The following is a 14,991-nucleotide window of genomic DNA, read 5'->3' on the forward strand; positions in this document are numbered from 1 at the left end:
TAATCTGTTCCGTAGAAACACGGTGCAGCAACCCGTGGCAGGAGACTGTTTGTGCGGCAGTTTAAAGCTTGCTACCACCTTGTCGGTTCACATCCACGTAGGTGCAGAAAAAGGTCACGACCGTCGCCTGCATTCTTTCGCAGAGGCAATGTTGTAGCCTATGAGGTTTGTCCGAGGCGCGATCATTGCTGGTTGAAAACTTTACCCAATACCCCGCCAGGATGACTTGAAATACAGTTATCTTTGGCAATTTTTGCTAGTCTCTCTGGAGGCTTAGAGTTTTGTTGAGAAATATAGCCTTGTTTCGTTTAGGGTTTTTTTTCCTCGCCAAAAAAACGGTCTGCTGATGATAGTGCGCCAGAGCCAGAAGGTTTGTTGTTTTGTCAATATGTTCTCAAGACAAGTATCGTTAAACTGCAACGCAATTACAGCTCACCGTTACCCATCGTAAACATGTTGGGCCTGTCTGGTCCGGTGGCCTCTCAGTGGCGCTAAAGCTTCGAATGCGTGTCGAGCACAATGCATTAGCCTTCCACCGCCTTAACCACTGGACCACCTCGTCATCCGGCGGGGTTTCTTTATTTAACATTCCTGATTCATGTGCATGTGGATGCATTCTTCGTCTTTTGTTTCAGCCGCCGAGGGCCTGTTTTCCACTGAGGCCCTGCGCCAAACTCCCTATGAGACACAATCCAACGTTAGTAGTAACCTCCGATTACGGCCGAATGTGGATTCTGCTCGGACGACGGGGCACCGGTACATCCTTTGTAGCTTTAGCTTATTAGCCAAACGCTACACCAGTTTGCCATTTCCCATGAAATCATCCTTGATTTCCATAAGAAAGGTGCCCCAAATTGGTGGAAAATCACATCTCAACCATACGCTGTCCAAAGCATTAAACCGCCTTCACGCGGCAAAACAGAACATGTTGTTGGCCCGCACTGCTGGGTCAAACTGCGCTTCCCAAAAACAGATTGGGTCAAAACTGACAGAAGAAATCTCTAAGCCTGCTTTAAGCCCTACCCACGGGACGGGTTGACAGTCTCGCACAACGCGAGAGCCTCAGTTTCGCCTGTGTAATTTGGGGGCCAATGAAAACTGCATCCAACTAAAATTACAAACAAAATTTTAGGACTCTAATGATGTTTCAAATGTAACTTTTCTCATCTCTGTTGTTAGGTTGTAACCATCTCTGAGACTCAAAGTGTCAGAACTCGCCTAAGCTGGTTTTGCAAAATGGAGGTCAAGACTATACTTTCAGGGATCATTTCTATAGTTTCTAACTAGGAAATGTGTTTCAAAAGTGTAGTGTCTCCCAAACTACGATGATGAGCGTTGATACTCTTTTCTGAGCGTGAATCGGGTGTGGAGTAATGGTTTATTTCATATGCTCCACACCATTGATGAACGTTCTGTGTGGCATTTAAGCAGCATAGACGAAGAGAGTATGGTCAGAGTGGTCTCTGAAAAATGTAAATATCAGATTAAAAGTCTTATGAGTCGTTATGATTGAGATTTTTTTTTTTTTTTTTACATTTTTGTTGGTGGGTGTCACCATCCTTGATATTCAGAATGTCAGGATAAGATGTCAGCTGGTTCTATCAACTTAAAGTTGCCATAAAATGCATTGAGAGAATATTTTAATTTGTTCTTTGATATCTGCATAGAAGGTATATGGCATAGGAAAGGGCAAACAATCTCCAGAAACGGTTTTACAGGACCATTTACAACCCTAGGATTTGTCCCTAGAATGAAATGCTCTGTTATTGCCTTTTTTGGAAGCTTCATGAATATTAATGAGCTCTGCTCCGATTGGCTGTTTCACAGAGCTGCTCATCTCTATAGCTGGCACATTGATAAAAATATTTATTTAATTAGGAGCTCTAGCGGCTTTTAATATGTGGTTTGTTGAATCTGCCGTTTTGTATCGCAGACATTTTAGTCTCATTACTGTGATCCATGTGCTCTGTGTAAAGTTATAATGCAGAGGGAGCGCTTCTTACCACACAAGTTCAGCTGCTTCTCGGTGATACTCTGGATCTGTAAATCATTCGCCATCATCAGCGCAGTTATTTCTCCATCATTCACCATCATCAGCACAGTCATCTCTCTGTTTATGTGGTAAGTGATATCTTTTGTACTGCAATGTAACAGGCTAGCGCTAGCATTAAGCTAACCGTGTCCCTTCAGTGGCTTGCCTTGTTTTACTGATGTACTGACGTTACCGATGATTGGGCGATGCAAATGTTGGAGGCGTAACTATTAACGATCCCGGGACTGTTGCGTAACAGTCGGTGTTATGTTGGAACTGACATATAAATCTAGTGTTTGCAAAAGACCACCGAAATATAGAAGATTTATCCTTATCCTTATATAGATTTATCCTTGATTTCCATAAGAAAGGTGCCCCAAATTGGTGGAAAATCACATCTCAACCATACGCTGACCAAAGCATTGAACCGCCTTCACGCGGCAAGACAGAACATGTTGTTGGCCCGCACTGCTGGGTCAAACTGCGCTTCCCAATAACAGATTGGGTCAAAACTGACAGAAGAAAACTCTAAGCCTGCTCTAAGCACTACCCACGGGACGGCTCGACAGTCTTGCACAACGCGAGAGCCTCCGTTTCGCCTGTGTCATTTGGGAGCCGATGAAAACTGCGTCCGACCCGGTGAAGGAGACTACGACCAGCCCGGCTAGCTCAGTCGGTAGAGCATGAGACTCTTAATCTCAGGGTCGTGGGTTCGAGCCCCACGTTGGGCGGCTCTGTTGGCGCTCTTTCTTCCCAACAGGGTGGCGGGCTCCAGCGTGCCCATTCTCCGCACAGGCTAAGTGGATTTTGCGAGCTCCGGAAACATCTTTCAAAACAGCCTGTTAGTACGTGCGATTCTAATCCCTAACCCTAACCCTTGCTTTTACAACCGTGATCCCGCGGCAGCAGATGCGCAATGTCTGTCTCTGTGGCGCAATCGGTTAGCGCGTTCGGCTGTTAACCGAAAGGTTGGTGGTTCGAGCCCACCCAGGGACGTGTGAAATGCCGGTGTTTTGCACGCGCGTCAGGTGTCCACTAGCGCCTATGCCATTCTTAGGGTTGCGAGGCACAGCTTTCTCAGGGCGTTTATCCTGTGCACCTTCAATAAGCTGGCTTCTTTTAAAAGAAGTCAGCGGCGGGTGTTTGGTGAACATTTTCACCAGCTCGAGTTTGCTGTGGCATGTGGATTCATTCTTTACTGATGATCTGTCTCTGGGGCTCATCTAGTTGACATGGTATCCGCTGACATTCGGCTGAAGGTGCTGATCCACCATCTGCTCTTGGTACGGACTGGATCCGGGGGACTGCAGTGACCATCTAATCGGAATACAGAATGGATATGGCGGCTACGGTGACCTCAGAATAAGAACAAACAGACTAATTTTAATGTAGATGCAAAAGTTCCATGTTGCCACAGTGTCAGATTGGAGAGGATCTGGTTTTCACAGTCTTGCGTCGATGGCCGTCTAGGTGAAGAGGTCTTCACTGATGATCTGTCTCTGGGGCTCATCCAGCTTGCTATCACCTTGTCGGATCACATCCACGTAGCTGCAAGAAAAGGTCACGACCGTCACCGGTATTCTATCGCAGAGGCAATGTTGTAGCTTGTGTGGTTTATCTGAGGTGTGATCATTGCTGGTTGTAAACTTTCCCCGATATCCCATCTGGATGATTTGAAATACAGTCAGCTTCTCAGTTTTTGCCGGTCTCTCTGGACGCTTCTTGAAAAACAAAGTTTTGCTTCGTTTTGTTAGAGTGGCTGGTTGTTGGTCCTCGTCAAAGAGGTGTCTACAGATCATAGCGTGCCGGAGCCAGAAGATTTGTTGTTTTTTCAATATGCTCTCAAGACTTCGCTGCAGGTATCATTAAACTACAGCACAATCACAGCTCACCGCTACCCATCGTAAACAGGTTGGGCCTGTCTGTTCTGGTGGGCTCTCAGTGGTGCTAAATCATCAAATGAAGAGGACGGGATTCAAACCCACACAAACCAAGGTGAGCCTAGCACAACGGATTAGCCTTGCATCGCCTTAAACACTCGACCACCCCGTCACTTTCCGTGGTCCTTTTATTTAACACTCCCGATTCAGACCATCGGCTCATTAGTAGAGCACTCAGTGAACTGAACTGAGTGTGTCAGATAAGGAAGACACAAAAAGCGCAGAGTGGGGTCCCCAGGACCGAGGATTACTGCTAAAGGAGCCGAACGACGAGGATGGGATTCGAACCCACGCGTGCAGAGCACAATGGATTAGCAGTCCATCGCCTTAACCACTCGGCCACCTCGTCATTTTACGTGACATCTTTTATTTAGCACTCCTGATTCAGATCATCAGTTCATTAGTAGAGAACTCAAAGAACTGAAATGAGTGTGTTAGATAAGGAGGACACACAAAAAGTTTAGCATGGGGTCCCCAGGACCCGGATTAAGGTCCAGTGCTAAAGGAACCGAACGACAAGAATGGATTCCAACCATTGCACAGAGCAAAATGGATTAGCAGTCCATCGCCTTAACCACTCGGCCACCCCGTCCCCTTGCTGACCGAGATAGGCCATGCTGCGGACCTTTTCAGCTGCTGCTGCCGTGCTTTCAGCTGGCTGTTTTGAGCACAGAGGGAATAGTGAATGAGCCGTCTTTTACACACCTCTAATCTGTTCCGTAGAAACACGGTGCAGCAACCCGTGGCAGGAGACTGTTTGTGCGGCAGTTTAAAGCTTGCTACCACCTTGTCGGTTCACATCCACGTAGGTGCAGAAAAAGGTCACGACCGTCGCCTGCATTCTTTCGCAGAGGCAATGTTGTAGCCTATGAGGTTTGTCCGAGGCGCGATCATTGCTGGTTGAAAACTTTACCCAATACCCCGCCAGGATGACTTGAAATACAGTTATCTTTGGCAATTTTTGCTAGTCTCTCTGGAGGCTTAGAGTTTTGTTGAGAAATATAGCCTTGTTTCGTTTAGGGTTTTTTTTCCTCGCCAAAAAAACGGTCTGCTGATGATAGTGCGCCAGAGCCAGAAGGTTTGTTGTTTTGTCAATATGTTCTCAAGACAAGTATCGTTAAACTGCAACGCAATTACAGCTCACCGTTACCCATCGTAAACATGTTGGGCCTGTCTGGTCCGGTGGCCTCTCAGTGGCGCTAAAGCTTCGAATGCGTGTCGAGCACAATGCATTAGCCTTCCACCGCCTTAACCACTGGACCACCTCGTCATCCGGCGGGGTTTCTTTATTTAACATTCCTGATTCATGTGCATGTGGATGCATTCTTCGTCTTTTGTTTCAGCCGCCGAGGGCCTGTTTTCCACTGAGGCCCTGCGCCAAACTCCCTATGAGACACAATCCAACGTTAGTAGTAACCTCCGATTACGGCCGAATGTGGATTCTGCTCGGACGACGGGGCACCGGTACATCCTTTGTAGCTTTAGCTTATTAGCCAAACGCTACACCAGTTTGCCATTTCCCATGAAATCATCCTTGATTTCCATAAGAAAGGTGCCCCAAATTGGTGGAAAATCACATCTCAACCATACGCTGTCCAAAGCATTAAACCGCCTTCACGCGGCAAAACAGAACATGTTGTTGGCCCGCACTGCTGGGTCAAACTGCGCTTCCCAAAAACAGATTGGGTCAAAACTGACAGAAGAAATCTCTAAGCCTGCTTTAAGCCCTACCCACGGGACGGGTTGACAGTCTCGCACAACGCGAGAGCCTCAGTTTCGCCTGTGTAATTTGGGGGCCAATGAAAACTGCATCCAACTAAAATTACAAACAAAATTTTAGGACTCTAATGATGTTTCAAATGTAACTTTTCTCATCTCTGTTGTTAGGTTGTAACCATCTCTGAGACTCAAAGTGTCAGAACTCGCCTAAGCTGGTTTTGCAAAATGGAGGTCAAGACTATACTTTCAGGGATCATTTCTATAGTTTCTAACTAGGAAATGTGTTTCAAAAGTGTAGTGTCTCCCAAACTACGATGATGAGCGTTGATACTCTTTTCTGAGCGTGAATCGGGTGTGGAGTAATGGTTTATTTCATATGCTCCACACCATTGATGAACGTTCTGTGTGGCATTTAAGCAGCATAGACGAAGAGAGTATGGTCAGAGTGGTCTCTGAAAAATGTAAATATCAGATTAAAAGTCTTATGAGTCGTTATGATTGAGATTTTTTTTTTTTTTTTTACATTTTTGTTGGTGGGTGTCACCATCCTTGATATTCAGAATGTCAGGATAAGATGTCAGCTGGTTCTATCAACTTAAAGTTGCCATAAAATGCATTGAGAGAATATTTTAATTTGTTCTTTGATATCTGCATAGAAGGTATATGGCATAGGAAAGGGCAAACAATCTCCAGAAACGGTTTTACAGGACCATTTACAACCCTAGGATTTGTCCCTAGAATGAAATGCTCTGTTATTGCCTTTTTTGGAAGCTTCATGAATATTAATGAGCTCTGCTCCGATTGGCTGTTTCACAGAGCTGCTCATCTCTATAGCTGGCACATTGATAAAAATATTTATTTAATTAGGAGCTCTAGCGGCTTTTAATATGTGGTTTGTTGAATCTGCCGTTTTGTATCGCAGACATTTTAGTCTCATTACTGTGATCCATGTGCTCTGTGTAAAGTTATAATGCAGAGGGAGCGCTTCTTACCACACAAGTTCAGCTGCTTCTCGGTGATACTCTGGATCTGTAAATCATTCGCCATCATCAGCGCAGTTATTTCTCCATCATTCACCATCATCAGCACAGTCATCTCTCTGTTTATGTGGTAAGTGATATCTTTTGTACTGCAATGTAACAGGCTAGCGCTAGCATTAAGCTAACCGTGTCCCTTCAGTGGCTTGCCTTGTTTTACTGATGTACTGACGTTACCGATGATTGGGCGATGCAAATGTTGGAGGCGTAACTATTAACGATCCCGGGACTGTTGCGTAACAGTCGGTGTTATGTTGGAACTGACATATAAATCTAGTGTTTGCAAAAGACCACCGAAATATAGAAGATTTATCCTTATCCTTATATAGATTTATCCTTGATTTCCATAAGAAAGGTGCCCCAAATTGGTGGAAAATCACATCTCAACCATACGCTGACCAAAGCATTGAACCGCCTTCACGCGGCAAGACAGAACATGTTGTTGGCCCGCACTGCTGGGTCAAACTGCGCTTCCCAATAACAGATTGGGTCAAAACTGACAGAAGAAAACTCTAAGCCTGCTCTAAGCACTACCCACGGGACGGCTCGACAGTCTTGCACAACGCGAGAGCCTCCGTTTCGCCTGTGTCATTTGGGAGCCGATGAAAACTGCGTCCGACCCGGTGAAGGAGACTACGACCAGCCCGGCTAGCTCAGTCGGTAGAGCATGAGACTCTTAATGTCAGGGTCGTGGGTTCGAGCCCCACGTTGGGCGGCTCTGTTGGCGCTCTTTCTTCCCAACAGGGTGGCGGGCTCCAGCGTGCCCATTCTCCGCACAGGCTAAGTGGATTTTGCGAGCTCCGGAAACATCTTTCAAAACAGCCTGTTAGTACGTGCGATTCTAATCCCTAACCCTAACCCTTGCTTTTACAACCGTGATCCCGCGGCAGCAGATGCGCAATGTCTGTCTCTGTGGCGCAATCGGTTAGCGCGTTCGGCTGTTAACCGAAAGGTTGGTGGTTCGAGCCCACCCAGGGACGTGTGAAATGCCGGTGTTTTGCACGCGCGTCAGGTGTCCACTAGCGCCTATGCCATTCTTAGGGTTGCGAGGCACAGCTTTCTCAGGGCGTTTATCCTGTGCACCTTCAATAAGCTGGCTTCTTTTAAAAGAAGTCAGCGGCGGGTGTTTGGTGAACATTTTCACCAGCTCGAGTTTGCTGTGGCATGTGGATTCATTCTTTACTGATGATCTGTCTCTGGGGCTCATCTAGTTGACATGGTATCCGCTGACATTCGGCTGAAGGTGCTGATCCACCATCTGCTCTTGGTACGGACTGGATCCGGGGGACTGCAGTGACCATCTAATCGGAATACAGAATGGATATGGCGGCTACGGTGACCTCAGAATAAGAACAAACAGACTAATTTTAATGTAGATGCAAAAGTTCCATGTTGCCACAGTGTCAGATTGGAGAGGATCTGGTTTTCACAGTCTTGCGTCGATGGCCGTCTAGGTGAAGAGGTCTTCACTGATGATCTGTCTCTGGGGCTCATCCAGCTTGCTATCACCTTGTCGGATCACATCCACGTAGCTGCAAGAAAAGGTCACGACCGTCACCGGTATTCTATCGCAGAGGCAATGTTGTAGCTTGTGTGGTTTATCTGAGGTGTGATCATTGCTGGTTGTAAACTTTCCCCGATATCCCATCTGGATGATTTGAAATACAGTCAGCTTCTCAGTTTTTGCCGGTCTCTCTGGACGCTTCTTGAAAAACAAAGTTTTGCTTCGTTTTGTTAGAGTGGCTGGTTGTTGGTCCTCGTCAAAGAGGTGTCTACAGATCATAGCGTGCCGGAGCCAGAAGATTTGTTGTTTTTTCAATATGCTCTCAAGACTTCGCTGCAGGTATCATTAAACTACAGCACAATCACAGCTCACCGCTACCCATCGTAAACAGGTTGGGCCTGTCTGTTCTGGTGGGCTCTCAGTGGTGCTAAATCATCAAATGAAGAGGACGGGATTCAAACCCACACAAACCAAGGTGAGCCTAGCACAACGGATTAGCCTTGCATCGCCTTAAACACTCGACCACCCCGTCACTTTCCGTGGTCCTTTTATTTAACACTCCCGATTCAGACCATCGGCTCATTAGTAGAGCACTCAGTGAACTGAACTGAGTGTGTCAGATAAGGAAGACACAAAAAGCGCAGAGTGGGGTCCCCAGGACCGAGGATTACTGCTAAAGGAGCCGAACGACGAGGATGGGATTCGAACCCACGCGTGCAGAGCACAATGGATTAGCAGTCCATCGCCTTAACCACTCGGCCACCTCGTCATTTTACGTGACATCTTTTATTTAGCACTCCTGATTCAGATCATCAGTTCATTAGTAGAGAACTCAAAGAACTGAAATGAGTGTGTTAGATAAGGAGGACACACAAAAAGTTTAGCATGGGGTCCCCAGGACCCGGATTAAGGTCCAGTGCTAAAGGAACCGAACGACAAGAATGGATTCCAACCATTGCACAGAGCAAAATGGATTAGCAGTCCATCGCCTTAACCACTCGGCCACCCCGTCCCCTTGCTGACCGAGATAGGCCATGCTGCGGACCTTTTCAGCTGCTGCTGCCGTGCTTTCAGCTGGCTGTTTTGAGCACAGAGGGAATAGTGAATGAGCCGTCTTTTACACACCTCTAATCTGTTCCGTAGAAACACGGTGCAGCAACCCGTGGCAGGAGACTGTTTGTGCGGCAGTTTAAAGCTTGCTACCACCTTGTCGGTTCACATCCACGTAGGTGCAGAAAAAGGTCACGACCGTCGCCTGCATTCTTTCGCAGAGGCAATGTTGTAGCCTATGAGGTTTGTCCGAGGCGCGATCATTGCTGGTTGAAAACTTTACCCAATACCCCGCCAGGATGACTTGAAATACAGTTATCTTTGGCAATTTTTGCTAGTCTCTCTGGAGGCTTAGAGTTTTGTTGAGAAATATAGCCTTGTTTCGTTTAGGGTTTTTTTTCCTCGCCAAAAAAACGGTCTGCTGATGATAGTGCGCCAGAGCCAGAAGGTTTGTTGTTTTGTCAATATGTTCTCAAGACAAGTATCGTTAAACTGCAACGCAATTACAGCTCACCGTTACCCATCGTAAACATGTTGGGCCTGTCTGGTCCGGTGGCCTCTCAGTGGCGCTAAAGCTTCGAATGCGTGTCGAGCACAATGCATTAGCCTTCCACCGCCTTAACCACTGGACCACCTCGTCATCCGGCGGGGTTTCTTTATTTAACATTCCTGATTCATGTGCATGTGGATGCATTCTTCGTCTTTTGTTTCAGCCGCCGAGGGCCTGTTTTCCACTGAGGCCCTGCGCCAAACTCCCTATGAGACACAATCCAACGTTAGTAGTAACCTCCGATTACGGCCGAATGTGGATTCTGCTCGGACGACGGGGCACCGGTACATCCTTTGTAGCTTTAGCTTATTAGCCAAACGCTACACCAGTTTGCCATTTCCCATGAAATCATCCTTGATTTCCATAAGAAAGGTGCCCCAAATTGGTGGAAAATCACATCTCAACCATACGCTGTCCAAAGCATTAAACCGCCTTCACGCGGCAAAACAGAACATGTTGTTGGCCCGCACTGCTGGGTCAAACTGCGCTTCCCAAAAACAGATTGGGTCAAAACTGACAGAAGAAATCTCTAAGCCTGCTTTAAGCCCTACCCACGGGACGGGTTGACAGTCTCGCACAACGCGAGAGCCTCAGTTTCGCCTGTGTAATTTGGGGGCCAATGAAAACTGCATCCAACTAAAATTACAAACAAAATTTTAGGACTCTAATGATGTTTCAAATGTAACTTTTCTCATCTCTGTTGTTAGGTTGTAACCATCTCTGAGACTCAAAGTGTCAGAACTCGCCTAAGCTGGTTTTGCAAAATGGAGGTCAAGACTATACTTTCAGGGATCATTTCTATAGTTTCTAACTAGGAAATGTGTTTCAAAAGTGTAGTGTCTCCCAAACTACGATGATGAGCGTTGATACTCTTTTCTGAGCGTGAATCGGGTGTGGAGTAATGGTTTATTTCATATGCTCCACACCATTGATGAACGTTCTGTGTGGCATTTAAGCAGCATAGACGAAGAGAGTATGGTCAGAGTGGTCTCTGAAAAATGTAAATATCAGATTAAAAGTCTTATGAGTCGTTATGATTGAGATTTTTTTTTTTTTTTTTACATTTTTGTTGGTGGGTGTCACCATCCTTGATATTCAGAATGTCAGGATAAGATGTCAGCTGGTTCTATCAACTTAAAGTTGCCATAAAATGCATTGAGAGAATATTTTAATTTGTTCTTTGATATCTGCATAGAAGGTATATGGCATAGGAAAGGGCAAACAATCTCCAGAAACGGTTTTACAGGACCATTTACAACCCTAGGATTTGTCCCTAGAATGAAATGCTCTGTTATTGCCTTTTTTGGAAGCTTCATGAATATTAATGAGCTCTGCTCCGATTGGCTGTTTCACAGAGCTGCTCATCTCTATAGCTGGCACATTGATAAAAATATTTATTTAATTAGGAGCTCTAGCGGCTTTTAATATGTGGTTTGTTGAATCTGCCGTTTTGTATCGCAGACATTTTAGTCTCATTACTGTGATCCATGTGCTCTGTGTAAAGTTATAATGCAGAGGGAGCGCTTCTTACCACACAAGTTCAGCTGCTTCTCGGTGATACTCTGGATCTGTAAATCATTCGCCATCATCAGCGCAGTTATTTCTCCATCATTCACCATCATCAGCACAGTCATCTCTCTGTTTATGTGGTAAGTGATATCTTTTGTACTGCAATGTAACAGGCTAGCGCTAGCATTAAGCTAACCGTGTCCCTTCAGTGGCTTGCCTTGTTTTACTGATGTACTGACGTTACCGATGATTGGGCGATGCAAATGTTGGAGGCGTAACTATTAACGATCCCGGGACTGTTGCGTAACAGTCGGTGTTATGTTGGAACTGACATATAAATCTAGTGTTTGCAAAAGACCACCGAAATATAGAAGATTTATCCTTATCCTTATATAGATTTATCCTTGATTTCCATAAGAAAGGTGCCCCAAATTGGTGGAAAATCACATCTCAACCATACGCTGACCAAAGCATTGAACCGCCTTCACGCGGCAAGACAGAACATGTTGTTGGCCCGCACTGCTGGGTCAAACTGCGCTTCCCAATAACAGATTGGGTCAAAACTGACAGAAGAAAACTCTAAGCCTGCTCTAAGCACTACCCACGGGACGGCTCGACAGTCTTGCACAACGCGAGAGCCTCCGTTTCGCCTGTGTCATTTGGGAGCCGATGAAAACTGCGTCCGACCCGGTGAAGGAGACTACGACCAGCCCGGCTAGCTCAGTCGGTAGAGCATGAGACTCTTAATCTCAGGGTCGTGGGTTCGAGCCCCACGTTGGGCGGCTCTGTTGGCGCTCTTTCTTCCCAACAGGGTGGCGGGCTCCAGCGTGCCCATTCTCCGCACAGGCTAAGTGGATTTTGCGAGCTCCGGAAACATCTTTCAAAACAGCCTGTTAGTACGTGCGATTCTAATCCCTAACCCTAACCCTTGCTTTTACAACCGTGATCCCGCGGCAGCAGATGCGCAATGTCTGTCTCTGTGGCGCAATCGGTTAGCGCGTTCGGCTGTTAACCGAAAGGTTGGTGGTTCGACCCCACCCAGGGACGTGTGAAATGCCGGTGTTTTGCACGCGCGTCAGGTGTCCACTAGCGCCTATGCCATTCTTAGGGTTGCGAGGCACAGCTTTCTCAGGGCGTTTATCCTGTGCACCTTCAATAAGCTGGCTTCTTTTAAAAGAAGTCAGCGGCGGGTGTTTGGTGAACATTTTCACCAGCTCGAGTTTGCTGTGGCATGTGGATTCATTCTTTACTGATGATCTGTCTCTGGGGCTCATCTAGTTGACATGGTATCCGCTGACATTCGGCTGAAGGTGCTGATCCACCATCTGCTCTTGGTACGGACTGGATCCGGGGGACTGCAGTGACCATCTAATCGGAATACAGAATGGATATGGCGGCTACGGTGACCTCAGAATAAGAACAAACAGACTAATTTTAATGTAGATGCAAAAGTTCCATGTTGCCACAGTGTCAGATTGGAGAGGATCTGGTTTTCACAGTCTTGCGTCGATGGCCGTCTAGGTGAAGAGGTCTTCACTGATGATCTGTCTCTGGGGCTCATCCAGCTTGCTATCACCTTGTCGGATCACATCCACGTAGCTGCAAGAAAAGGTCACGACCGTCACCGGTATTCTATCGCAGAGGCAATGTTGTAGCTTGTGTGGTTTATCTGAGGTGTGATCATTGCTGGTTGTAAACTTTCCCCGATATCCCATCTGGATGATTTGAAATACAGTCAGCTTCTCAGTTTTTGCCGGTCTCTCTGGACGCTTCTTGAAAAACAAAGTTTTGCTTCGTTTTGTTAGAGTGGCTGGTTGTTGGTCCTCGTCAAAGAGGTGTCTACAGATCATAGCGTGCCGGAGCCAGAAGATTTGTTGTTTTTTCAATATGCTCTCAAGACTTCGCTGCAGGTATCATTAAACTACAGCACAATCACAGCTCACCGCTACCCATCGTAAACAGGTTGGGCCTGTCTGTTCTGGTGGGCTCTCAGTGGTGCTAAATCATCAAATGAAGAGGACGGGATTCAAACCCACACAAACCAAGGTGAGCCTAGCACAACGGATTAGCCTTGCATCGCCTTAAACACTCGACCACCCCGTCACTTTCCGTGGTCCTTTTATTTAACACTCCCGATTCAGACCATCGGCTCATTAGTAGAGCACTCAGTGAACTGAACTGAGTGTGTCAGATAAGGAAGACACAAAAAGCGCAGAGTGGGGTCCCCAGGACCGAGGATTACTGCTAAAGGAGCCGAACGACGAGGATGGGATTCGAACCCACGCGTGCAGAGCACAATGGATTAGCAGTCCATCGCCTTAACCACTCGGCCACCTCGTCATTTTACGTGACATTTTTTATTTAGCACTCCTGATTCAGATCATCAGTTCATTAGTAGAGAACTCAAAGAACTGAACTGAGTGTGTTAGATAAGGAGGACACACAAAAAGTTTAGCATGGGGTCCCCAGGACCCGGATTAAGGTCCAGTGCTAAAGGAACCGAACGACAAGAATGGATTCCAACCATTGCACAGAGCAAAATGGATTAGCAGTCCATCGCCTTAACCACTCGGCCACCCCGTCCCCTTGCTGACCGAGATAGGCCATGCTGCGGACCTTTTCAGCTGCTGCTGCCGTGCTTTCAGCTGGCTGTTTTGAGCACAGAGGGAATAGTGAATGAGCCGTCTTTTACACACCTCTAATCTGTTCCGTAGAAACACGGTGCAGCAACCCGTGGCAGGAGACTGTTTGTGCGGCAGTTTAAAGCTTGCTACCACCTTGTCGGTTCACATCCACGTAGGTGCAGAAAAAGGTCACGACCATCGCCTGCATTCTTTCGCAGAGGCAATATTGTAGCCTATGAGGTTTGTCCGAGGCGCGATCATTGCTGGTTGAAAACTTTACCCAATACCCCGCCAGGATGACTTGAAATACAGTTATCTTTGGCAATTTTTGCTAGTCTCTCTGGAGGCTTAGAGTTTTGTTGAGAAATATAGCCTTGTTTCGTTTAGGGTTTTTTTTCCTCGCCAAAAAAACGGTCTGCTGATGATAGTGCGCCAGAGCCAGAAGGTTTGTTGTTTTGTCAATATGTTCTCAAGACAAGTATCGTTAAACTGCAACGCAATTACAGCTCACCGTTATCCATCGTAAACATGTTGGGCCTGTCTGGTCCGGTGGCCTCTCAGTGGCGCTAAAGCTTCGAATGCGTGTCGAGCACAATGTATTAGCCTTCCACCGCCTTAACCACTGGACCACCTCGTCATCCGGCGGGGTTTCTTTATTTAACATTCCTGATTCATGTGCATGTGGATGCATTCTTCGTCTTTTGTTTCAGCCGCCGAGGGCCTGTTTTCCACTGAGGCCCTGCGCCAAACTCCCTATGAGACACAATCCAACGTTAGTAGTAACCTCCGATTACGGCCGAATGTGGATTCTGCTCGGACGACGGGGCACCGGTACATCCTTTGTAGCTTTAGCTTATTAGCCAAACGCTACACCAGTTTGCCATTTCCCATGAAATCATCCTTGATTTCCATAAGAAAGGTGCCCCAAATTGGTGGAAAATCACATCTCAACCATACGCTGTCCAAAGCATTAAACCGCCTTCACGCGGCAAAACAGAACATGTTGTTGGCCCGCACTGCTGGGTC

The 14,991-nt window shown here is 46.7% G+C and overlaps 18 non-coding genes across 18 annotated transcripts; 15 read left to right on the top strand and 3 right to left on the bottom strand.

The window, feature by feature from the left end:
• The first annotated feature begins 131 nt into the window (after positions 1-131).
• On the top strand, positions 132-272 carry LOC141313974 (U4 spliceosomal RNA). The gene has a single exon (XR_012350040.1). It is a non-coding gene; the product is annotated as a U4 spliceosomal RNA (small nuclear RNA).
• Positions 273-1,245: 973 nt separating this feature from the next.
• Positions 1,246-1,461, top strand: LOC141313937 (small nucleolar RNA U3). Its single transcript, XR_012350002.1, has one exon. It is a non-coding gene; the product is annotated as a small nucleolar RNA U3 (small nucleolar RNA).
• Positions 1,462-2,690: 1,229 nt separating this feature from the next.
• Positions 2,691-2,763, top strand: trnak-cuu (transfer RNA lysine (anticodon CUU)). Its single transcript has one exon. It is a non-coding gene; the product is annotated as a tRNA-Lys (tRNA).
• A 191-nt stretch (positions 2,764-2,954) lies between these two features.
• Positions 2,955-3,028, top strand: trnan-guu (transfer RNA asparagine (anticodon GUU)). Its single transcript has one exon. It is a non-coding gene; the product is annotated as a tRNA-Asn (tRNA).
• Positions 3,029-3,610: 582 nt separating this feature from the next.
• On the top strand, positions 3,611-3,749 carry LOC141313996 (U4 spliceosomal RNA). The gene has a single exon (XR_012350062.1). It is a non-coding gene; the product is annotated as a U4 spliceosomal RNA (small nuclear RNA).
• Positions 3,750-4,239: 490 nt separating this feature from the next.
• Positions 4,240-4,321, bottom strand: trnas-gcu (transfer RNA serine (anticodon GCU)). The gene has a single exon. It is a non-coding gene; the product is annotated as a tRNA-Ser (tRNA).
• Positions 4,322-4,811: 490 nt separating this feature from the next.
• LOC141313975 (U4 spliceosomal RNA) lies at positions 4,812-4,952 on the top strand. Its single transcript, XR_012350041.1, has one exon. It is a non-coding gene; the product is annotated as a U4 spliceosomal RNA (small nuclear RNA).
• A 973-nt stretch (positions 4,953-5,925) lies between these two features.
• On the top strand, positions 5,926-6,141 carry LOC141313938 (small nucleolar RNA U3). Its single transcript, XR_012350004.1, has one exon. It is a non-coding gene; the product is annotated as a small nucleolar RNA U3 (small nucleolar RNA).
• Positions 6,142-7,634: 1,493 nt separating this feature from the next.
• trnan-guu (transfer RNA asparagine (anticodon GUU)) lies at positions 7,635-7,708 on the top strand. Its single transcript has one exon. It is a non-coding gene; the product is annotated as a tRNA-Asn (tRNA).
• Positions 7,709-8,290: 582 nt separating this feature from the next.
• Positions 8,291-8,429, top strand: LOC141313997 (U4 spliceosomal RNA). The gene has a single exon (XR_012350063.1). It is a non-coding gene; the product is annotated as a U4 spliceosomal RNA (small nuclear RNA).
• Positions 8,430-8,919: 490 nt separating this feature from the next.
• trnas-gcu (transfer RNA serine (anticodon GCU)) lies at positions 8,920-9,001 on the bottom strand. The gene has a single exon. It is a non-coding gene; the product is annotated as a tRNA-Ser (tRNA).
• A 490-nt stretch (positions 9,002-9,491) lies between these two features.
• On the top strand, positions 9,492-9,632 carry LOC141313977 (U4 spliceosomal RNA). Its single transcript, XR_012350042.1, has one exon. It is a non-coding gene; the product is annotated as a U4 spliceosomal RNA (small nuclear RNA).
• A 973-nt stretch (positions 9,633-10,605) lies between these two features.
• On the top strand, positions 10,606-10,821 carry LOC141313939 (small nucleolar RNA U3). Its single transcript, XR_012350005.1, has one exon. It is a non-coding gene; the product is annotated as a small nucleolar RNA U3 (small nucleolar RNA).
• A 1,229-nt stretch (positions 10,822-12,050) lies between these two features.
• On the top strand, positions 12,051-12,123 carry trnak-cuu (transfer RNA lysine (anticodon CUU)). Its single transcript has one exon. It is a non-coding gene; the product is annotated as a tRNA-Lys (tRNA).
• Positions 12,124-12,314: 191 nt separating this feature from the next.
• Positions 12,315-12,388, top strand: trnan-guu (transfer RNA asparagine (anticodon GUU)). The gene has a single exon. It is a non-coding gene; the product is annotated as a tRNA-Asn (tRNA).
• Positions 12,389-12,970: 582 nt separating this feature from the next.
• Positions 12,971-13,109, top strand: LOC141313999 (U4 spliceosomal RNA). The gene has a single exon (XR_012350064.1). It is a non-coding gene; the product is annotated as a U4 spliceosomal RNA (small nuclear RNA).
• Positions 13,110-13,599: 490 nt separating this feature from the next.
• Positions 13,600-13,681, bottom strand: trnas-gcu (transfer RNA serine (anticodon GCU)). Its single transcript has one exon. It is a non-coding gene; the product is annotated as a tRNA-Ser (tRNA).
• A 490-nt stretch (positions 13,682-14,171) lies between these two features.
• LOC141313972 (U4 spliceosomal RNA) lies at positions 14,172-14,312 on the top strand. The gene has a single exon (XR_012350038.1). It is a non-coding gene; the product is annotated as a U4 spliceosomal RNA (small nuclear RNA).
• The last annotated feature ends 679 nt before the right edge of the window (positions 14,313-14,991 follow it).

Source organism: Garra rufa, unplaced genomic scaffold (genome assembly GCF_049309525.1).
Source record: "Garra rufa unplaced genomic scaffold, GarRuf1.0 hap1_unplaced_007, whole genome shotgun sequence".
NCBI lineage: Eukaryota > Metazoa > Chordata > Actinopteri > Cypriniformes > Cyprinidae > Garra > Garra rufa.